This window comes from Rhea americana, unplaced genomic scaffold (assembly GCF_003343005.1).
Source record: "Rhea americana isolate MKP2758 unplaced genomic scaffold, rheAme1 scaffold_285, whole genome shotgun sequence".
Lineage (NCBI taxonomy): Eukaryota > Metazoa > Chordata > Aves > Rheiformes > Rheidae > Rhea > Rhea americana.
The window spans coordinates 422,706-446,740 of NW_028186407.1; the positions used below are offsets into that span (position 1 = coordinate 422,706).

A 24,035-nucleotide genomic window follows, 5' to 3' on the forward strand; every position below is an offset into this window, starting at 1 on the left:
GAGGAATTGATGCTTGAATATTAGCCAGCTCTCCTGGACTCCTCTTCCTTTTAGGGCCTTAACCCATGAGATTCCTCCAAGTAGGTCTCTGAAGAGYCCAAAGTCCGCTCTCCTGAATTCCAGGGTTGMAATCCTGCTTGTTGCCTTACTTCTTTCCCGCAGCATCCTGAACTCCACCATCTCATGGTCACTGCAGCCAAGGATGCCCCCAACCTTCACATCTCTAATCCATCCCTCTCTGTTGGTAAGGACAGGGTCCAGCAGGACACTGTTCCTTGTAGGCTCCTCCACCATTTGTGACAAGAAGTTACCATGGATGCATTGCAGGAGCCTCCTGRACTGTTTGTGCCTTGCTGTGTAGTCACTCCAGCAGATGTCAGGGTGRTTGAAGYCCCYMATGAGAACCAGGGCCTGTGATCTTGAGGCTACCTCCAGYTGTCTATAGAAGGCCTCATCAACTTTCTCTTCCTGGTCAGGTGGCCTGTAGTAGACACCCCAGCAATGTCCCCCATGCTAGCCTGCCCTTTGATCTTTACCCCATAAGCTCTCGACTGTCTGCTTCTCCACCCCCAGGCAGAGCTTGATGCATTCCAGTTGCTCTCTCACATAAAGAGCAGCTCCACCACCTCGCATAATGCCAAGGTTGCGCGTTCGATCCCTGTAACAGCCGCTTGTTTGTGGTTTGGATTAGATGATCTCCAGAGGCCCCTGCCAACCTTACCAATTCTATGATTCTATGATTCTCTAAAGCTCTATAAAAGATTGGTGTGTACTGGCTTGTACATGTATATATAGACACTACTGGATACAACAGGAGTAGTTTATATTTTCATTTTTACTAGTTTTTCTTTATTTAAAGCATTTACTTACTTCTTTGAAGTTGAGAGCACATACTCCTTCTGCTCTGTTTTGGACAGAATGATCATGTGTGCACTCTAACTGTAGTATCACTGTGCAAGTGAAGTCATTGCTGTTCTAATCATTCCTGTATTTTCCATGTTTACAGATGCAGGTGTAGTCAAAAAATGGATWTGAATGCTGGGAATTTTATGATGGCTCATCCTTCCTCATTTCTCATCCTTGTCTATCCTACTGCATCCTTGCAATAGAGAGCTCTTGTTCAACATTAGCCTAAGCTCCTTGAAAGCCATAAAACCATCTTCTGTCTACCTAAATATAACGGGAAGATGACTGTGCCCCTCATTAGCTGCTAACTATCTGAAAGAAGACAAGAACTGCTCCCACAGCAGTAATCTTTTCAGGATACAATCTATGAACAGAACTGAGTAGTAGTTCCAGTCATGGGGAGCAGCAAAAGCTATGCTGATGATTGCACTCTTACAGGTTTATTATACATTYGTGCACGAGAGGCAGACTAAAAAAGCAGCTGCATCCAAAATTAGGAATGATATTATGAAATTTAAGTACAGTAGATCTCGGTATATATCTTAACATTTAAAGAAAACATTAAGAGATGAGTGGCAGTAAGAGGTATTTTCAAAGCAGCAGAATGACTTATTCAGCATTTGATATCTTTTTCCTAATTTTAACAGAAATAGTGAAATGGAATTTAGAAAGAGAAGCTTGCAGMTGCAGTACCATTTTGCCATCACTTAGTGTTGAATGCTTGTCTGGCTTTGTCACAGGGAACAGCTGTGTAGCCCTTTTTCAAATCACAACTTCATTTACCTCTGTATTATGGAAAGGTAAAGAGAATACATCCYGGATTTCTCTTCCCTCCAGAATAAGAAACAGTATTTAACAGACCAGACTTTTCATGGCTTGTGTAAGTGAACTGAAAGCTAAGTATAAACAGATACTGATGTTATAGGAAAACTTGAATGTAGATCCCAGATTTCCTTGTTCCTGGTGAACAGAGACTGAAGCCTATGGTCARGAATGAGCAAAAGCTGTTTAGGAAGGACAAGCAGGAAAGAAAAGGACAGGGTCTCATGAAGAATCTGTTTTGCTCCCCAGAACTCCAGCATAAAGCTGGAGGATGTGCCCATGGAAGATCTCCGGGTCAAAATCAGAGAGGGGAGGTATGCTGAAGATAGATCTTTAAGACCACTTGACCGAGGCAACATAGCAGATGAGGTTTTCTAGAAACAGTTAGCAGGTGTCTCCTGCTTTAGGCTCTTGTCCTCACATGATTTTCAATCCTCCGGACATCTGACAGGAGGACAACATGGCATTGTGGAAGCAATCCAGGAAAACCCTAGACTSTGTTGGTGATAATTTCCTAACACAGAAATGTTAGAGGGTTGACCATAGGTAATACTATACACCAAACTTCTGTTCACAGACAGGGAAGAACTAGTGGAAAATGCAGTTACAGTTAGCACCTTGGATTGCAGGAACAAAAAGATGTTTGAACTCAGGATCTGAAACAAGGCTGAGAAGGAAAGCAGAAGGGTTAGGACTCTGGATTTCAGGAGAGCAGACTTTGGCTTATTTTTTAGGGAATTGCCAGGCACAATGCCACAATGCCCTGGKAAGCAGCCATGAAGGGGAAGGGTGCCTAGGAAAGCTGGCTGATTTTTAAAGAAAACTTTTTGAGAGCTCAGGAACAAACCATCCTGTTGTGCAGGAAGACCAGGAATTTTGGCAGAAGGCCTGCTTGGCTAAGACACAAGYTTCTCAATGAACTAAAACACACAAAAAATGAGCATACAAAAAGTGGAAACAGAGGAAATGAAAGAAGAGTATAAAATCATTTCTYAGCAATGCTTATTGACAGATGCTGTAGGGATGAAATTAGGACAGCCAAAACAGAAGGTGAGTTTGTAGCTAAAGCTAGCTGGGGAAGGGAAATAAAGAGTGATAAGAAGGTATTTAACAAGTATGTTAGCTGCAAAAGAAAGTTGAGAGAGAAAGTAGGTGGTGAATGAATGGAGAGGCAGTCTAGTGATAGATGACATACAAAAGGCTGAGGTACCCAATGCCTTTTCTGTTTCACTCTTCACAGATAAAACTAGCTTCCAGAAAACTCTGTTTACTAGTCCATGTTGGGAAGAAGAGGGGGCAGTAACAGTTTAGGGACTACTTAGAGAAGCTGGAAATATTCAAGTCCATGATACTAGATGAACACTAAGAGCTGGCTGATGTAATTGTGATACCTCTATCACCTTTTAAAAAATAATGACTCTCAGGAGTGCTCCCTCAGGAGCATGTCCTCTTGGACATTTCCAAACCCTCAAAGGRTAAGAAGGTGATGAGGAATAGTCAGCAGAGATTTCCAAAGTGGAAAACATGTTTTGCCTGCCAAATTATCTTCTCTGACAAAATGACTAGCTATGTAGGTAAGGSGAGAGTGGTGAAGAGAACATACCTTAATTTTATTAAAGCATTTGACACTATTTCCTACTCTATCCCAAAGCTCATTCAGAAGGAAGTGTGGACTTGAAAAATGGACCATTGGATAGGACCTCAAACACAGGGCTTGGGGCAACAACAATCTCACAGGACTCAGTAAGGAGAAGTGCACCAGGGGCAAGATAACCCCCACATCAGTACAGCTGGGAACTGGCTGGCTGAGTGGCAGCCGCACTGGAGAAGGACCCAGGGGCTACAGTAGATGCCAGGCTGCACATGTGCCAACTGTGCACGCTCATCATGGATGAGGGAAACAACTAAAGGGCTACCTAAGGAGGAATGTGGTCAGCAGAAGAAAGGAGGTTGTTTGCTTTAAGCTGGTGCTGTGGAGGCCATACCAGGACTACAGTGTCCAGTTTTGGGACCCTTTCTGCCCCTCTCCCCCCCCCCCCCAGGAGGGATTTTAAAAACTGGTGAGGGTCCAGCAGAAGGCTCTCAGGATGGACAGGGACATGGAGCACAAGAGCTATGAGGAGTGGCTGACAGAGGAGGGCTTGTTTAGTCTGGCAAAGGAGAGGCTAAAGGAAGATCTAATAACAGCCTATGACTCCAAGAAGGGAAATTACAAAGATAACAAAGCCAAACTTCTCTTGGGAATAGCAAACAATAGCAGACAAAAAGCAGGGGAGGAAAAGAGATACAAGTTGTGACTTGGGAAGTACAAATTTGACACTTGGAAAACGTTCACCGAGAGGGTAGYGTAGCACTAGAAGAAGCTATGAGAGACACTGTGGAGTCTCCATCTTTGGAATTTTTCAAGACTTAGCCAGAGGAAGCCATGGTGGACTTCATTTAGTGTGGATGGTTGTCCTCCTGTGAGCAGGAAACTGGATAATACATCTCCAGATGTTCCCTTCCCTTCTAGTGTGCKGTGAAACTGTCTCCAGCCCAAGCTGAAACCTTGCATGCCAAAGAATTTATATTGCTTGTGTTCTGTGTATCAGTTAAGGATATATGATTCAGATTGTATAGGAATACATGCAGTTAAGAATTCAATTCAATTCTTTGTTTGGAGAAAATGGTATATTCAGGTTCTATGTTTTGAAAACTCTGTGTAACTATTAAATTGGATTGCAATTATTAAAATTGGATTGCATATAAATGGAGAAACTAATAATTAAGCAATTGAATGGAAAGCAACTTCAAGTCAAACTGCTAATATTTATTTTTTGTTTATGATATCAACTGTAATATACTCTGGCTCATAAGAAAAATTATCTGRGTCAGCCTCTCTATAATAATGTTGAGTGAGTTGCAGGACTTCCCAAGGTTCAGCTCAGCATCTCAGCAGAACTAGATAGTGGTGGACTCAACTTYCCACTTTCCTGTTAGTTACTGGATAACAGAATGAATCTTGTTCTGGCCTTTTTATTTATTTATTTATTTATTTTGGTATGAGAAGGCTGAAAGAAGTGGAGGTAAATCTTCAGCAGCTTTCATTCCTCACAAAATATCAGGAATAAGCCATATTGGCTTAAAGTGCCTTTGCAGATTTTTTTCAAAAATGGCCTTAAAAATGTAGATGGTTTCAAGCAACATGAGCAAAAGATAGACTTCCTTCAAGCTTCCTGTTTCTTTATCTTGTTGAGGCAGCTAGTGGTTCTTGTGACTAAATTGCTATATGGCTGTGAAAAAAATTGCTGGCTACTGTTAGTTCCTCACTGAGAAGGGTCTACACTGTAACTGGTAATCTTAGCAAAGGTGTTCAGAATAATATAGTGAAGGCTAGCRTGCACTTGTTTGTACAGATAGAAGGAACTGCATGAGAAGGCAATGTGGGAAAATTTTTGCTTTTGTCCTCTAATACTGCATTTGATCTGTGCTCAAACAGGCGCCTAGTTATTCAGATCAGAACATACAATCACTTTTGTTTGAAAACAGTTTTTAAAAAACAGCACACTTACAGAACAAAAGCAACAAGATTTCACAGGATCACAGAATAGTTGAGGTTAGAAAGGAGCTCTGGGGATCATCTGATCCAACCCCCCCCACACACACACACTCAAGAAGGGTCAGCTACAGCAGGTTGCCCAGGACCCAGTTCAAACAGCTGTTGAATATCTCCAAATGGAGATTCCACAGACTCTCTAGGCAACCTCTTTCACTGTTTGCTTTAAGTTATCCTGGTAACTGATACAGACAAAACCCATAAACTTAATAGAACTGGCAGAACAAACAAAATTAATTTGTAGACTGAACAAAACTGGAGCTTCAAACCATACACAGGACTATTCATGACATATACTGCAAATTGAGCATGAAATTCTCTAAACTAAGTCTATCTCATGGGCTGTGGAAAAGTATATTTACTTAGAAGCTGACTGCCCCAATAATCTCCACTCAGCTTTTCTTTCTAAATGTGAGAGTAACTACCCTTGCTGTTGTTGCTTTCTGTGCCAAAAATGGGGGATACAGGTAAGCTTCTTCAGGAACAGATAGCACCTCTGACCTCCTCCTTCTCTTTCTGCAAGGAGAAAATTATCTGTTCTAGGTGTAGTTCTGGCATCAGTAATCCTCCCTGACACATAAATTTGGTCATGCTGGCTACACCGGGACAAGCAACAGGAGGTGTCTGGGCTCTCTGCCAACTACTCTATCATTAGCTACCCACATGACAGAGGGAAAAAGCCCTCAGAAATTCTAGCCTTGTTGACTTGTAGGCTCTTTCACCCTGTGCTGGGACATGGTTCATCTTTACACATTTTATGATCTCTTACACTGTACAGAAGTCTAGCCAGCACTGTGATTTTACTATTTGACTTGGCTAGGACCTACAGTGCAATGGTGCTTATGAGCATAAAAAGAAGTTTCCACCCTTGCTTCAAAGACCTGACACTACAACAAGGCAGAATGTGCAAAGAGAAGGCAAGTGAGAGACCAGAAAGCAAAGAGACCACAGCAATTTATTGTTGTGATTGTGACTTGGTTTTATTTACATTATGAATTTCTGCAGTTCCTTACAGTCACCTTATATCGGTGAAAGCTGGTATGAATGCTTACCATAGCTCTACTGAGTCCGCAGCCTCTCTGGCTAAGAAGCTGAGACAACGGGTTGTAAGGAAAGGAGGGGGAGATGAGGGGCAGGTAGAGTACCAAGCCAGGCTGAAGCCTCTTTTAAATAAAGAATTAAATTAAATAAACAATTTCACATTCAATTAATTGGGAACCATTTTGTACTACGCTGTCACGCAGCTTACTTTCTCAGCACTAAGGAATACCTGCTTAAAGGCCCTTCTGTAAAAGTGGTGGCTACCATACTTGGAACAAAAACTCCTTAATAATTTAACTTTTAAGGTTTGCCTATTAATAACTCACCTTCAGGCTTACGGAGCTCATGGAAATCAGGACACGGTTACTAAATCCTGACTTACCTTCAAGTGTAGTAGTTAGCTTTATTTTCCAGAGAAGTAAAAGAGAATAGCTTGAGACTATAGAGCATATGGGGTCAGGGCAGGAACTTCCATGAACTTCATTAATCAGAATTAAAACTACATGCCTCTTCACAGAAGTTCTTTTGGACAATGCTCTCTTGGCTGTAATACAATCCATATCTAGGCTGTTAGTCTGTACCATAACCAGCTGGTCACAGTTCTTCTGGACAATGCTAGAGTATTCTAGTAACTTGGAAACTATGACGAAGTTTCCAAGGAACACTTGGAAACTGCTCCTTTCAGACCTTTCCAGTCAAATAGGCTTCTTGTTCTGTAAGCTTTGTCTTGGAGCAGTGGAGCTGCTGTGGAGACTCTCCACAATTTCGATGAAAAGACTACGGCTTTGTTTGTCCTATTGGATACTTCTTTCTCAGCATTTCTTCATTTAACTCACTAAATGGAAACTGAAGGTGCTGTCTTCATAGGTACATGTTAGTGCAATTAGCTATCTTGACTGAAAGACTGACCAAGGTGRTGACCGATGTAGCAGCCTATGCCTGTCAACAAGGCTGTTACCTGTCTCTAAGGAAATCTGAGCTATTGGGCAAGCACAAACAGCATCTGCCTCTGTTACTTGAATGCACTCTGTTACACTGGTCAATGAACTGTAGCTGATAAAGCAGGTGACGTTTTATACATCTGTGCTGCAGCATAATCAAGTACCAGTTTCTGGATATCCATCGATCCTACTGGACTTTATCTTTTTCTTTCTCAAGTTTTTCAATAAAGCTTGAATTATTTTGCGTGTGCAAGCACTAAATTTATGTACTGTAACAGCCTTGATCCTACCATATGTCAGGACTTCCCATATGTTCTTTCATTTGCAGTATCCACAAAATTCACCCAAAATAAGCCAAAGGTATGGCTTGGCTACAGTTCCTCTGTCATTCAGCTACAAACAGCTGGTAGTGCATATTACAAGGCTTATTTAAAGCTCAAGCACTTTCACCCTCTCTGAAAACTAAACTTGGCACGTAAAACCATGAAAATAAAAATATCAAACTAGTGTAGCATTTCAAAGAAGCATTCAGGAAGCAGACAGTGTGTCTTGCTTCAACACAGATGACCCTGTGCCTAGATGTGTGGTGCGTGCTTTGAGAATGTATGCTGCTCTGGTATTGGAAAGGACGGGTCATTTAGGTGTGGTCGCATAACTTACCACACAGCCGCTCGTACTTGGATTTGCTGGTCTGAAGCCATGGGGTATTTCTGAAATGATGTGCTGTTAACATTTTCATTTCAGAGAAATCTCCATAATTGACTCTTGAATGGAAGCAAAGGAGTGTTTTTGTACACAGGAATACTCTTGAAAACTCATGCTACTGACATGCCTGGTAGTTAGTTGAGCAATAAGGAATTTGAGGCATTGTTATCTGTCTCTCATTTTTCTGAGAAAGCCACTTACAGTTAATGCCTACAGATACTTTCAGTTTTAGCTACCTCAAGTGTAACTATGCTGTTTGATTCTCAGTGTGCCATTTGCAATTTGTACTTGGCACAAATAGATCAGTGAGGCAAGAGGCAGACATCATTAAATGTAGTGCCTCCAAGTTAGAGGAATAAAGGGAACTAAGACAAGATGGCTCTACAGGACCAAGGCTGCTCTAATTTCTGTATGTTTAAACTCCTCTCCAGTGACTACCCCAATCACCAGAGATCCTCAGAACACCTCCTTTCAGCCAGTTTCTATCCCAGAAATAACTTTTATTGGGTGGAGGTGGGGAGAAGAAGATGGATGAGGTGTGTAAATGTGTGCTACAACCTAGAGCAACAGGATGCAACAGGAACAAATGACCTGACAAGTTCCTCCTTGCCAGTGAACTCCCAATTTTTTGCTGCAGAGAGCTTCCAGGATGGGATTGGCAACGGCAACTGACAGGTCTTGGGAATATGTGCTCCTCTTGAATATATCTGAGGTTGGTGTCCGTCTTGCCTATTCTCTGGTATTGCTCTTTGGTGGTACTGGAAGAGTTAATTATAAGACTAAGTTTGCAAAAGTACAGGTGCAGGTTCTCCTGAAGTGGCTTCACATGACCCACTTTGAATCAGAAAGCAGTGCAGTGATGTCAATGTCATTTAGTGCCCTACCTAATCCTCTCCAAGAAGCAATTTGCCAGGTGAACTTGCTGGCTCAAGTTGAGATTATCCTGAGGAACCGCATTTTGTGCTATCTTTACACATCTGGACTTCCAGGAAGCTCCTGTGACAAACTGGGTGTTAGGGAGCAGAAACAGTGGGGTTACTCCATGAGAGAGGATGAACTGGGAGCCTTGGGGGACCCCAGCATGCAGGCAGTGCCCTCCTCAATGGGGCATAGTTGCACTGAGCTAGGATACAGCAAGCAGAACTGGCTACTGGTAACATGGGCCATCAACTCTCCCAGAGAAAAAAGGTGATAAATCAGGGTCCATGCAGAAGGTCTGGTCAGGATCAGCAGATGAGTATGGAGACAAGGCTGGGAATAGGTACTGCTACTGTGTCACTGGGAAAGGGTCTGACAGCCCTGGGCTGGACTGAAATGGGGCTGGGGCTGGGCAGGGTGAGGGGAGGCCCAAGGGGTGGGCAGGGACTGGCAAGGCTGGGAGTGCCTTTGGGGACCTAGCAGGAGGGGTCATACCCAGAAGTTCTCCCTCAAGGTAGGAATCCACCTCGTGTTTCAAACAAAACAGCATTTTAGCATGGCAAGTAAAGGACATAAGCAGATTATCACGCACTGGTGTACAGAATCAGGTTTTCCTTCTCTCAGTGATTTGACATCCTTTCCAGCGCACCTCGCTTCTCCCACCTTGTGAGCACTCAGAGGTAAATGATAGCTGTCATACTGTGATAGCAGATCATCCAGCTGATCATGCGTTTGATCCCACATTACTGACATTCTTGTACTTGACCTGCGAGAGAACAGAGGAAAGAAAACACTATGGGAAAAGACCTCTGATGCCAATTCTAATTAATATCAAGACATTGATATCATCACTCTAGCTGTTAGGCGAAAGACATTTTGTGGCCACAGAAGCCAACAGTGAATACCTCATTCAGCAGCTTCACTTGCAAGTGAAAATGGAGTAAATACATCAAGATCTAACCAATATATATGGTCACAGAGAAGCATGACATATATAAACCATAATAGACACACAATATGAATATATTTGCATCTTGTGTACACAAGCAACTCTTAGATATCCATGGTAATTGGGATAGGAGATAGAAATAACCTAGACAATCAAAAATAAATTGTATTGTCAGAACAGCAAGTATATCCATCTTTGGGAAAACTTGCATACAGACTTCTCTGGAGCAGGGATGGCTTTTAAAAGAAATGGCTAGAGCAGGACCTCCTGGGAGGCACATATGCTCTGCATTATACACTGAGCTGAAGCCAGAAACACTGGGGTAAAGAAGGGTTCATAACTGACATGTCTTGACCTAGCTAGAGGCATCAAGTGCCATTTTTTTATGGTGGAAACAGTACTATCTGGTTGCATTGTGTAAAACTTCACTTAGCTATCTCTACCACCATAAAACTTGGGGTCATTAAGATAAAAAAAATATTATCAGAGCCTTACATCTCTCAGGACTTAAATTTGAATTGACACATTCCAGTAGTGGTTTTGAATCAAAGCTGTTTATTGTGTTGTCTGCAAAAATATGAAAAAGCACMATGTGCCTATTTGTGCTATTGCAGTTAGGTTTGGAAAAATGTGTARCTGCTGGTTAGATCTATGAATAGTATGATACCTACTGAAAATATAAAGTTTTGCTCATGCCCTACACTGACACCATGTTACTTTCCCCAGTATCAATGACTGTATAACCAAGGGGATCAATAGGGCTTTAATTACTTTTAAATATTCATTATGAAACTATTTGTGTGTAACACTTTTATGAAATGCAAAAAAATGCACTGTACGATAAAAAAAAGTTATTTTTTGCTTACTTATTGAGTAAATATGCTTGAGGGAAACCTTTACATATGGGAAACCATTTCCTCTTTGCCTCACATACGGAAAAATAGGCTTTGCCGATAAAACTGAACAACATGCTCCCTCTTGTGGTCTGTGCTTGGAGATCAGCAGGTTCATATTTAAGAGTATTATTGCTGTTACTGGCATCCTTATTGATACTCTCTGCCGAGGAAAAAGATCAAAGGATGATAAGTAGAGAAATGGAGGTGATGGGTAAATAGAGTGACAGAGGTTGGATGGAAAGAGAAGGGAGGAGAGCTTGCAAGTCACACAGAATCACAGAATCACAGAGTGATTAAGGTTGGAAGGCGAGATGATCTCTGGAGATCAACTAGTCCAAACAGCATTCTCAAGCAGGGTCAGGTAGAGCATGTTGCAAAGGATGGTGTCCAGGCAGGTTCTGAATATCTCCAGAGAGGGAGACTAAGAACAAGTTTTACTGCTGTACACATTATTACTCCAATGCCTAGTAGGTCTCTGTATCCTCACTGACTTAGGATTTGTTCAAATTTGCTCAAACTGCTGCCTTAATACTCAATTTGAAGCATCTTTATGCACTGTTTGTTGCATAAATAAGTAGGACAGAGGGCAAATGAAAGTCCTCTTAACTTGTGCTGTGATAATGTTAGGGTAAGACTCGTGGCTCACGGCTCTTGTTAGACCTAAAAAAAGTCAGAGAGTAAAACAATGATTACTATTCCAAAGAATAAACTGAAGAAAAATTAAACAGAAAACAAGGTATTAAGAAATGGATTTGTTCACTGATGGGGAGGATGGAAATATGACACTGTCTTGAGGTCTGGAAGACAGATAGGGTTGTGCAAAGTTGGGCCTGAAAGATTGGGGGTAGAGGGAGMGACAGTGGGTCTAGGCTGAGGCACTGGTAAGAGGTGCCAAGAGGAGCTGGCTGTGAAGAGGGTGGATTTAGACACCCTGGGTGTCACTGCACTCTGCTGTCACAGCACAGAGTAACAGCATGGATTTAAGAAAAGTGATGAACTATTGTGTTACATGTAAGTGCCTGGAGTTCTGGAGCAGGCCTTGTTGTCTGCCTTTTCCCAGATGTCTCTATTTAGTGCTTCCTCTTCTTGCCGATACCAACCATTCATTTAAATTCTTCCACATATGAGGAAGAGGTAGGGACAGTTTATACACCCTAAGTTACGACAAAGAGACTCTCTGAGAGCTGCCTAGGATCCCCATTTGAACAAATCTATGCTGTCAGATGCGCATGATGTCTTGATGCAGCCAAGTAAGTAACAAGTGGGTTTCCTGGAGTCTAAATTCAGATGGTTGTTTAGAGATTCATAACTTAATGTGTAGGTGTATTTAAAAGACGACTAGCTGGTAAACCATGTTTCTCAGCTCTGCCCTCTAAGTGGTGAAAAGAGTGAGCAGATTAAAACCCCTCCCAAACTGGTAGTAGCAATGACTTTTCCATGCCACTTTTGGTTGCACAGACTTCCACAAGTAAATGACTCAGTACACTCAAGATTTTTTTTTCTGCCATACGTTGGAGACTGTATAACTTCCCCTACCAAGTCTGAGCTCGACTCCATGCGAGTGAGCCTTCTCTGCCTAAGGCCACCTTGAAATACAGGAGAGGAAGCACCGTCCTTTTTCTTTATTTCCTATTGTATTATTTCACACTGGCCCTGCAGCAGGTGGGAATTTTTACAGGTCTGTGTAGACGGTCTATGTGTCAGGGTCCTGAGGGCAGCAATAGGCCTTAATGGCCCTGAGCAGCTTGCCCTGGGGCCTCCCTCCACACCCCCCATTCACAGCTCAGCCCCGGGTGCCTTCAGGCACGGCCTCAGCTCTTTTGTAGGTATGCCCACGCTCAGCCCTCTCTCTGGCCTTAGCCCCTGCCTGGATTTAGGACTTATGCTGCATGTAACTTCAGCTCTAACTCGCAAATTTCCGGTGGCTCGTGGAAAGAGAGGGGATTTCTCCACTGACCTTGCAGAAGGCCGGCAAGCACCAGGCCGCCCCCGCTACTGCCACCCCCTCTGCAGGGCCGCTCGGGGAGAACAGCCKGGCAAGCGCCCAGCGCCGCCGCAGCGGTCTCCCGCGCCGCCCGTCCGACGGCCGCGGGGGGCTTGGCGGGCCGCTGCTCGCGGGGTCAGACACCCCCGCTTCCCCGCTAGGAGAAAGCGGCACCTATGGCACAACTCCCCATCCCCCTCCCACCCCCGGCTTCCCCGCATCGGGCTGAGGCGAGTCAGGGCTTTTTTTCCTTTTTTTTTTAATACTTCTTCGATTACCCGATGTCGCGCAGAGCGCTGCGCAGCCTGCCCCCCTGCGGTGCAGCCCGCGGGCGGGTGTCCTCGCCCCCCCCTCCCGCCACGTCCCGTCCCCCCTCCCCGCGCAGTCGCCGTGAGCGGGGGGGATGTCGCCGGCTGCCCCCGCCGCAGTGCCGCGGCCCTGCGCAGTCGCCTCCGCGCCGCAGGCAGCGGCATGGCGCAAAGCGCTGCGCCGCGCCGCTGCGGAGCGAGGATTAAAGCACCGGGGAAAAGCGGGATGGGGAGGAGGAGGGGGAAAAAAAGGAAGGGAAAAAAAACAAACAAAAAAAAAAAACAAAAAACAAAAAAGCCGGAGGCTGACATTGGATCGAAGAGGGGTTTGCACAAAATCCTGGGGAATTGCTGCTGCCGCAACAGGCCGCGCGGGCGCCTTTGTGCGACGGGGCGGAACAACGGGCCCTCCCCGCCCCACGGCGCGGAGGGGGGAAGCGCCTCCCGCCCCGCGCAGCCCCCGGCTGCCCCTTGCTGTTCCCCCCCCCAAGCAAGCCAGCAAAAGCCAAGCCGATTTTATTACCCGATCCTTCTTCCAAGTCGAAATCTGTGGGAGATGGGACCCCAACCCCGCCTGGACCGCGCATCCCGCCGCCGCCCAACAGCCTCGCCCGCGCCAGCGCAGCCCCGCGCCCACCACCCGACGCGAGCGGCGCGCTGTGCACCCGCCCCCTCGCCGTACCCTGTTCCGATTACACTCGGACTTTATCGCAAATAAACCAGAATTATCACCCTACTGCTCACTGAGGAGCCGCGAGGCCCTCAAATGTCTTATTTCCCCTCCCGAAGGACGGTGCTGCTGCTCCGCGGCCGCGCTCCGGAGTCTCCCGCGGGGGTTTCCGCAGCCGTCGCTGCGGGCGAGGCGCCCATCCCCGCTGCCCTGCGCGCTTTCGGGGAGCAGAGGGCGCCCCAGCCCCGCGCATCGGCCGCCGGCGGCCGCAGCGGGGCGCGCCCGGCCCCGCCGCACCCGGGCTGTGGGAAGCTGCGGCAGCGGGGGGGGGGGGGGGGGGGTTTTTTGGGAACCGGGGGGGCTGCCCTTGGGGGGGGGGGGGGGGGGGGGGGGGGGGGTATTTTCTGAGAACCGGGGGGTCTGCCCTTAGGTGGGGAGGGGGGCGCAGGCCCATGGGCGCTTTGGGGCACGGGGCGAACTGAGGGATAGCAGACCTTAAGCCCGAGAGATCTTCCAGGTAGCTCTCCAGCTGCAGGGGCACCCGAGGCAGATCCATTCTCCTGGGAAATGAATTGCTTTCCTCCTTTTTTTTTTTTTTTTTTTTTTTTACGCCCCCCCCTCCATTTTTGCAGAACAGTCCCTTTCCTTAAACATGGCAGTAGCACAAACGCCTGGGATTTTTCAGCCTCTTCCGTCCTCGCCGCCCCGCTCCGGTGGGAAGCGGGCTCCCTCGCTCCCCCAAAAAGGCAGCACACATCCCGGCTTGCGCGCTCCCTGCGCGCTCCCTGCGCGGTGCGGCTTTCTCCCCCCTCCCTCCTGCTCTGTCGGCGGCAGCCCCGCCGGGGCTGGGGCGCGCTGGGCGGTGGAGCGCCTGCTCCCTCGGGGAAGGAAGAGCGGCTTCTCCCTCCCCGGTGCAGGATCCTCCCTGGGACCCGGCTAGCTTTGGGGGAGGGGGGGAGAGGGGAGGACCAGGTTGCCAGGTGCGTTTCGGGACCTCCCGAGCGAGTCCTGCCGCCGCGGGCCAGGCYAATATTTAAAACCGTGGGTCCGTGCGCCCCTAAGCGTGCACGCCGCGCAGCACATCCCCTGCCTACGAGCCTCTAAAATAAATAAATAAGTGCGTGTGGCTTTTGAACTGCCCACAGACTGTCACAGAGAAGGGGGGGGGGAGGGAGGGAAAGAGGGAGGGGGAGAGAGTGAGAAATGCAGAGGCAGCAGCCGCGGTAGCGGCGGCATTGCTCCAGCAGGCACTAGTCACTCCAGTCCCGGCGAGCGAGCGGGGGAGAGCCACAGCACTCAGACCAAGCCGAGCGGGCACAGGGCTACCTGGGACTCTCTTGGTGACACCCCAGCACACAAATACACAAAAGGCGAGGAAGGAAAAATATCAAAAAGGTAAGGAGCAGCGTATCTCACGGCGTTTAGATAGCAGCCCCCCGAGAACTCTACATTTATTTTATTCCGTGCGTGTCTCGACTGTGGGGAAAGGAGATGTATGTTTGAATTGGAAGGAGTGGGGAGAGAGGAGCAGATTGGGAGTCGCCTCCCCAGGCACATTGTAGGAGTATCGCTGCGAGGAGCTATTATATTCCTCGAGAGAGAACTCCTAAGACCGAATTCGAGGCACAAAATGGATTAAAGGCTATTCTGTGGAATTTAAATGCCCGATAACGCTCTTTTGGGGGAGGAGGAGGGGAGGACAGGACAGGAAGCGATGGGTGTGGTGGGCAAAAAGACTATTTTATGCTTTATTTCTTTTTGGTACCATGAATCCGTTTCCAAAGGCAGGCTGCCTAGCCAAAAAAAAAAAAAAAAAAAAAAAAAAAAAAAATCCCCGAATGAATCCACGAGGCGCTCGGAGAAGAAGCTGCAGCACGCGAAGAACATGGCAGGGCGGCGGGGAGGGCTGCTGGTGCAGGAGGGCGCCGGCGGGGCTGGGCGGCGGCGGCTGCGCTGCCCCGGAGCGCTCGCTGCTCTTCCACCCTGTCGTGGGAAAAGGGGGACCCGGCAAGCAGCCCGCGGAAGCCGCGGAGGGGCTGCGTGTGCAGCGCGCCTGTCGTGGCTCGCAACAGTGTGCCTGCTCCTGATGAGGCACTAAAAGGGCTTATTGCTTTAGCGGTCACGAGTGTGCGTGAAGATGACAGCGGACGCGGCAACAATTTTTATCATTGTGGGGTGGGGTGGGGGGAGACTTAGCTGCATTAGTCCTATCTGGGCAGGGGCTAAAAGCCAGCCGTCAAAAAAGGCAAGAGACCGCCGCTGCCTCTGCCAGTGCTGCTTCTGCAAGACTGCCTGATTCCCAAACGCACTAATTTCATGAATATTCATCGAATGCTAAGCTCTTCTAGCAGATTCCTTTTTTYCCATTTTTCTTTTTTTCCCCCAGTAAAGGAAGCTACATCCCCCCATAGCTTTTTTTTGTTTCTTTTCTCCCTCGAACCACCTCGCCGTGTCGTCTCTCCCCCCAATACTCCCACCCCTTCCCACGCGTGTCTTTAAAACGGGGCTCTTGCAGCGGACTTCCCCGCGTCTCACAAGGGCTGGGGGAACTGCTGCAAGGGGCACGCTCGCCGCGCCGCGTGGGTGTGAGCGAGCCCCGCGCCGCTGTTTTTCGGGGCTGCCCGAGCGGCACCGCAGCGAAAATGAATGAAGCGGCGCCGTAATTAGCGATTCCTTTGTCTGGGCCCGGCGCATGCGCGGAGGCGGGGGCGTGGGGCCCACCCGTCCGCCCCGTCGGGGATCGGGCCCGCGGCGGAACAAAGGCGCCCGCCCCGCCCCGCCCCGCCCCGCCCCGCGCATTGGACAGCGGCGCTCGAGGGGCGCGCGGACACGCGTGGCACCGCGCAGCTGGTGGCGTGCGGGAGGGCCGAGCAGCTAACGGAGGGAAAAAATAAAAAGACCACCCCCCTTCTGATTTACTGAGACGAAATCTGGCATTTTTTGAAGGGCAAAAATGCTGCTGCGCCTCTCAACCGCTGGCAGATCTGGGTGGGTGGAAGGCGCCCGCGCCGCTCCCCATCCCCCCGCAAAGCCGCCTTCAGGGAGCGCGCTGAGGATGGGGTGATCGCCGTCAGCTGGCGTGGCCGCCCGATTTATCGCAAAAGCTGCTGTTTGCTTGGCTCCTCCTCTGAGCGGAGCGGGGGGTGGGGTACTCTCCAGCAACACTGCCAAAGCAGGTCCATTTATGGGTCCTATCGGTTTAAGAGAGCGAAGTGGATTTAATTTATGTGCTGCAGTTAAATTCCATGTTAATGATCTTGCAAAGAAGCCATGCTACGGAGACCTGCTTGTGGAGAGACTCCATCTAGGGGGAGACATTCCTGTTCTGCATTGCCATACTGTCTGCTAAAGCATCTCCCTCTGTTGTGGGAGAGGAGACTTTATATAGGAAGTCTTTTTTTTTTTTTTTTTTTTTTTTTTCCCAGTGCGACATCTTGAAATCTCTTTTGTTCAAATTGTTGCATCTTGATGCTAGCATCATACTTGTACTCCGGTTCTGGAGGAAGGATACTTTTGTCCAAAATTAGGATACATGTTTCTCTTCAGGGTGAGCATTCTTAAGCGCATTATAAATTTGTTATTTTATAAACAAGAGACTGCTAGTTTCTGACCATAGATAATGGGTACTATATGTGCTAAATTCAAGTTTAAGAATGTGACAGAATACTGCAGTTGTTCCCACAAATGGGTGYCTGGACAGTGGGTGCCAATGGGTTTTATTACGTCCTCTCCAGCATTATGAACATCAGATTGATATGTAACACCCCAAAACCTCTCAATTTCACCTTGTGGTTACTTGGTATTTCCCATGTTTTCAGTGAAGGCCACTTCTGAAGAAGCACTKCCACCAGAGCCTGAAAATATGCCATAATGTCACCGCCCTGCTCTGTGGTGCATAGGTGTCTGCCAGACACCTCCTGGGCCACTGAACAGGCTTCAGCACCAAGGGTTTTCTGCYATTGTAGCTGCTCCCTATGAAACACAGGATCACTGAAACCCTGGGGGTGGGATCACTGAACCAGGGGAAGATGCAGCATCTGCAGCTACTGCTGTCTCCAGTGCAGATACCTTTCACTGCAGGTTCCTTAGGTATCCTGGGAAATTCTGAGAATTTTGGGTAGAGGAAGGAAATACGACTGCCAAGCATCAGTGTGGGAGGAGAGAAGGGAAGGAGTAAGGACATGACCAAAGGTTTTTGCCTTYGCTGTCTCTACTCATTGTCTCGCAGTTTTGCTTTGTGGTCTTCCTATCTGCTGGATGGTATGCAGTGGATACTTTCCTTTTGTGTAGCTGTTTTAGGTTCAACTGGAGAGCATTAACTGTGTTCGATGGACAGAATAAACCCCCAAAGATGGGAAAAGCGTGGTAGCTCTGTCTATGCTTGTGTGCTTCATGTATGAAAGAGCTGATTGTGTAATTCAGGGAGTTTGACTATACATAGCTGCCAAAAAGCATATCACGCAGCAGTTTTTTCTGTTGAGATGAACCTCTGAGAGTATTGTATCCAGCTAAAAGAAAAACAAGGTTAACTGATACACCTATTGTTCCAGTTTTTGTATGAAGCAATGATCAGGCTTTTTTTTTTTTTTTTTTTTTTTTTTTTTNCCTGGCCTATCTTCCTACGCTGTTTTGCGTTTGAAGTGTAACACCCATTGAGGCAACCTAGTAATAAAAGATCGATTAATCTCAAAAAGAAGATCCCTTTGGAGATACCCTCTCCTTGAGGTTGCTGCAAAAATTCAGGACTGTCTTTAGAACTGCCTCCAGGCCTTACTTGTTTACATGTTTGGTCTTTCAACATTAAGCATCTGGAATAAACTGTGTTTTCCAAATGAAGCTTCTTTATCTGTGCTATGTTCCGCTACTAGCTTTGCCCCATGCAGTCAACCATGAAGTCCTTTGGCAGAGCCTCCTGTGTCCAGTACCTCTTCAGTCTGAGCAATTCTTCCCTTGTGCGGGCATCTGCACTTGCCCTGATGGGATACACTGACTTACTAGAAGTTGGAATACAGAATAATTTGCAAACTCAGAGCAGGACAGAAACAGGTCTTCCCCTGAAATCCTGGATGACTTCCATGGGGCCACATTTGCAAGTACTCAGCTACCAYTGTGCTACTTACAATTTGAAAATTTACCTTTGAAAGTTGATTTTGCACTAATTTTGAAAACAAAATCCCCCCCATCTGCAAGAAGGGATGTTACATTTCTATTTACACTTTCATATGGAAACCTCTGGTCTTCATTTAGGTCTGTAGATATTACTATAGTGCCCTTGGGTACATTGTAAATTTAATGGCTAAAATCTGAGTTCTTCAAGTAAGAGAACTGTATGACATTCAAATATAAWGAGGATTTATTTGCCGACACTGAAGGCTCTACCTTCTTTTCCTATAAAGGTAGTAAAAAGGCAGGCCATTTTGAAGAACGGCACAGATGCTTTGGAACAGCTTCATAACTAAAGAAAGAAAACCTAGGAGGGGCTTGGGTTATTTCTTTTTTGTCAATCAGGAATGACAAGAATGAGATAACAACTAGAGAAATCAAAGAAATTCCTGAAAGCATTAGAGACTTGAAAATAGAAACCATATGCAGCATAATAGAGATTTAATGCATTAGTGGGAAACGCTTTCAAGATTCAAAAAAAAAAAAAAAACTCAGAGGGAGGAAGGGGGAAAACACCTTGTGCAGAATGGAAAGGACTTTAAAGTCTTCTTTACAACATCTTGTATCTCACAGCTGTCTTTCTTAAAAGCCAGCTAAGCTTCTCACTTCAAGATGGAGAAATGTGGTTAGTATAAWAATGTAGCTATTGGTTATGTGATATGAAAATTTGTAGGTTTAAAATAGAAACTGATTGATAGTAACATGATTCCTCAAACATGAGAGATGCCTGACTTACCAGATTCTGAAAATAAAATCCCTTGACTTTTTTCAGCACACCAATAAATGTAAAGAGATACTGATTTTTAACACATGTGGAACGGTCAGGTTTTGCCTGGAAGCAAGATGTGTAGTAATTCCCTCTTAAACACAGTTAATGGAATTTAACTCTGAGGAAACAATTTTATTAATAAAATCCCTCTGTCATACGGTATAAATCAGAAGCAGATCTCTTTTGATGTTCTTGGTACTGTGTGCTGCAAAATACAGCTAAGTAGGCTTGTGGAGTATAGATTGGCAAGTACCTCCYCAATACGGTGGAGCTGGGCAAGCTGCACAATTTTTGGTCACATTACCAATTTAGATTTTAGCCTGGCAAACAGTGCCACATATGATTATGTTCTACCAATCCAGAGAGTTTATTTTTTCTTTCACTATAGGAATTTTAATATCAAAAGGCAAGATTTAATTTTATGTGTGCTTGTCTCATAGTTGTTCAGAGCAGTATGCRTTCGGTGCTTAATATCGACTGTAGGATTGATGGTAGGACCTTCATTTTGATTAGTAATTTCTGCCCTTATGAATGGTGCAACTCAGAATGTGTAATAAAATCAGGTTTTAACCACCTACTTTATGCTACTTTTAAAGGTTTGTAACTGAAGGCATGCTAGTGATGTCATGATGATGGTTGTAGTAACTTCCCATTGTCATGAGTAGGACATGAATGCACACAAACTTTCCCTCTTGGCAAAAGCCTAGTAACTATAAATGCAAAGCTTCCATTATCATTAATTTTAATGGCAGAAATGCCGTCATCACTTTAAATGACAAACGGAAACTGCCACCATAAAARCAGTAAAATCAGTGACTGTTGTAACATCTCATAGTCCGGTAGTCCCTAAAATGTTCAATGGGATGTAGAAGGACAGAGCCTCTGTAGAAGGATAGAGCTTTCTTTTCTTTGTCAATTTATCTTCTGCTATTACTGTTTTCCTTATGTGACTATTTGATGAAGGAAGAGAATTCACTTATACCTTGAACTTATTAACTTCTTTAAGATACAGCTGATGTTCACATAGCAGGATGTAAATAGTATTTAGCAAATGCTTAGCATTTGCTAAGCAAATTTCAGATGACTACTGAAGTATGGAGAAGAGATGAAGCAGTTAGACAAAACAAAGAATAGATCAACAATAACACAACTGATACGTGTCTCTCTCCCTMTCATCCCAATTTGCACAGACAAAGCAAGTGCAAATTGGGATGTAGAAAACACGGTGCAAACCCTCAGTTGCAAACATGTAGTCAACATGGGAGAGTAAAACATGAGCAGTGTGTAATTCTTCCAGCAAAGAAAACAGGCTAAAGGTGGTACAAAACTCCACCAGGGCCTGGAAATGGATAGGGCAAAACCTCTCACTGTTCGATGCAGGGCCGAGAAGACTACAAAGTTCTCCATCAACGTGCAAAGTTTCTTGCTGCTTCTCCTTTGGCCAGCACTGCTAKGTGCATTGGTGACATCTGCTATAAATTGCACTGAGCTGGTGGGAGGAAGCAAATTCAGAGAACTCTGAGATGGTGAAAACAGCTTCTCTTGGTTACTTGCTTTCACCACAAAAGCTGAGGCAAATGTGCTAGCCGCTCTAAACAACTGGCTCCCAAACCAGGTGGGCTGAGAGAGAGGGGCTAATTCTCCTCAGGCCACTCAGCTCAGCCCCACACACGTGCTCCACCTCAGTGAAAGGACAGCCCACGCTGGTAACAGCTGGGCTTGCTGAAGAGTGACGAAGAGCTGCCTGCTGACTCTTGCTTTCCTGTTCAGATGGACAGGCCTTGTAAAACTAAGGAGACAACAGGTCCCCCGAGTGTAAAAATGAAAATCTATCAAGCCACTTACATTCCATCCTTTGCTTGAGAGGATGGCATGGTGTTGGTTCGTGGTTTCATTTCACTAGGAGCTTAGACTGGCTCAGTTTAAGTCTTGAGTGCTCAGAATAGCCCCGAGCCTCCAATTCAAGTGCTTAAATTAGGGGACTAAAGCAAGTGTGGAAACACTTCTCTTGTGTGCAGTCCATAAACACTGATAGTTGAAAGCCTCCTGATGCCTCTAGAAAGCTACATGTAGGACATAAGCGTCAAGAAGGCTGACATGGAGTTGTCCATGTAGACACATTTTTCTAGGGGATCTGTTATCATTGACACGAAAGGATTTAGATGAAGAAGGCATTGTCCCTTCCCTGTTCCAGTCTGTTGTTCTCTTCCCTCTTTTCCCACCCTCAAAGATTTTTATCTCAAAGAAAAAATCCGACAGTATGAGGAGACCCCCTTTAAAGCCACTTGTGGCAGTCTGAGAATCCACCAGTACTGTATATATTAATGATTTCCTTAGTGCTAGGCTCCCTATGTGATATTTAGAGGAACATTCAGCTTTCTGCATAGTAGCTAGAGTTTTGCATCCAGTTGCCTTGAGCGATGACATTGCTTTAATGATTAATAGCTTTACAAACAAGCTAAGTAAGTGCTGCCATGTGCATGTAAATGTTGTATCTCACCTGAGCATTCTTTGCTCTGTGCATGTACTGTTGAATAAAAGCTTCAAAAGAGCTCAAGAAATCTAACATCTCAGTAGTTTCTTATAAGCACTCGAATAATTACTATGGCACTGAAAGTTCAGCTGTCATCCTCTTCTGTAGATGAATCAGTTACCAACCAGCAGATTCATGAACAAATTACTGATGGGTGAGGGCAAGAGCAATGTGGCACAYGGTTCCTCCTTCCTGACTGCATAAGGCACCATATTGACATTCTGGTAAGACATAATGTCTGGAAATGGCCTTCAGCCCTGAGGTAGCTTCTGTTACCAAGGGCTCAAGCTTTGCTGCTCTACACCTACAGGTATTTGTTTTTGTAAACTTCTCTTGCAACAGTGCTGTTGCCAAGGCATTATGGAGAAATGCAAACATGTCAGAGTCAACAAATGACAGATAGAATGGATTTAACTTACTTCAAGGGGGCTAAATGTTGTGACTTTAAATGCCTGCTGTCTCCATTTTAACTTGAAGTTGATATGTGGTTGATGGTGTTGAGTGAGGGGAAAGGATGGGCTTTGCATGCCCTCCAGCAGCTATTGAATGTGTGAGGCAAGGGGCTGAACGTTTGAGCCCTTGAACGGAGGTCACAGGGAGAGAAGGAAGGAATGAAACAACTTACTAGTTCTGCACAGGTTTGTGATCCAGAGAAAAGTGTGTTCAGAAGTCTGTTGTGTTACAATAGCAGTAAATTTAGAGTTGGAGAATAGAAATATGCATCTCAGTAGCTTTTACATACTTTCTGCTTCACAAATGAAGTTCTTTGGCGCACTAGCTACAGGTTAAAGAAGCCACTTGATACTCTTTTTGATAAATCCCTTTTATGCTAGCAAGTYAGCATATACCTTGTATATCTGTGTGTATCACATATTTGTAATGTGTCATTTATGTCACATCACCTATGTGTCATGGTAAAAATGTTCAGGTGTCTTCAAGCTGGTAGTTCTCATTCATCAGCTAACCTTGGCTCTGTATCCTAGCTCATCATTTCCTTGTGGATCATTTGTCTGTATTTCAGTTAAATTATCACTTTGGTTATGTTGCTGATTCCCTTGGTTATCCTTTCTAGAAGATGGTGTTTTCAGCTGTGAGCTAACACTACCTATTCCAGAGAGCATCCTGTTCATCACACACTAACATGCAAGGTGGGCATTARCAGATACACCAAATGCAGTAGGATCTATGTCATAAGCTTAGGACTACTGTGATCCCTGTGTAATAAGCAAGGATATGAGAACAAAATTATTAGTTTGTAGTACTTTCATTTTAAACTCTAAAACTCATCATATTAGACCCCAAATGTTTGCATGGCAATGGCTGCCAAATCTGGATGTTCACTAGACTGAGATCATATCAGCATGACTGCTTGGTCTTAAATACAGTTTTATGCAAATATTATAACATTATAGAAATTTTCTAGTGTTTTCAGCCAAAAGCATTCAACGCTTTTACATTAACATTCTTAGCGCTTGAAATATTAATGTGGTTTTTCCTTCTGCTGACTGAAAGGGAACAGATTTTTCTTCCTTTTGAAATTGTATTTTACTTTTAAGTAAAACTGACTCTTGACTAAGTGAAAAAAATGTATGTGATAGTTTGYATTGACAGTCTTACTTTTGAGTAGTACTAGATTTGTATGGCTCTCACAGGGCATCAAACACATTGCTGGACTATCACAGTCAGTGAGTAGCAAAACCTTCCAAAACACATTCAGAGGGAAAACATTTGCTATTATAACAGACACAGCTTGTCTGCCAAACTATGGCTTTACTGGACTGCATATTGCATAAAGGCCAGTAGTTGTCACAGTCATATTGGCCTGAGTTTCTTTC

At 45.4% G+C, this 24,035-nt stretch overlaps 1 protein-coding gene across 1 annotated transcript in view; it reads left to right on the top strand.

Annotated features, from left to right (window-relative positions):
* Nucleotides 1-14,926: 14,926 nt before the first annotated feature.
* The window catches only part of BASP1 (brain abundant membrane attached signal protein 1), a 49,781-nt gene continuing 40,672 nt past the window's right edge, over nucleotides 14,927-24,035 (top strand). Inside the window, exon 1 of the mRNA XM_085308873.1 lies at nucleotides 14,927-15,130. The gene's annotated coding sequence lies outside the window, so the exon portion shown is untranslated. The remainder of the gene's footprint in view (nucleotides 15,131-24,035) is intronic.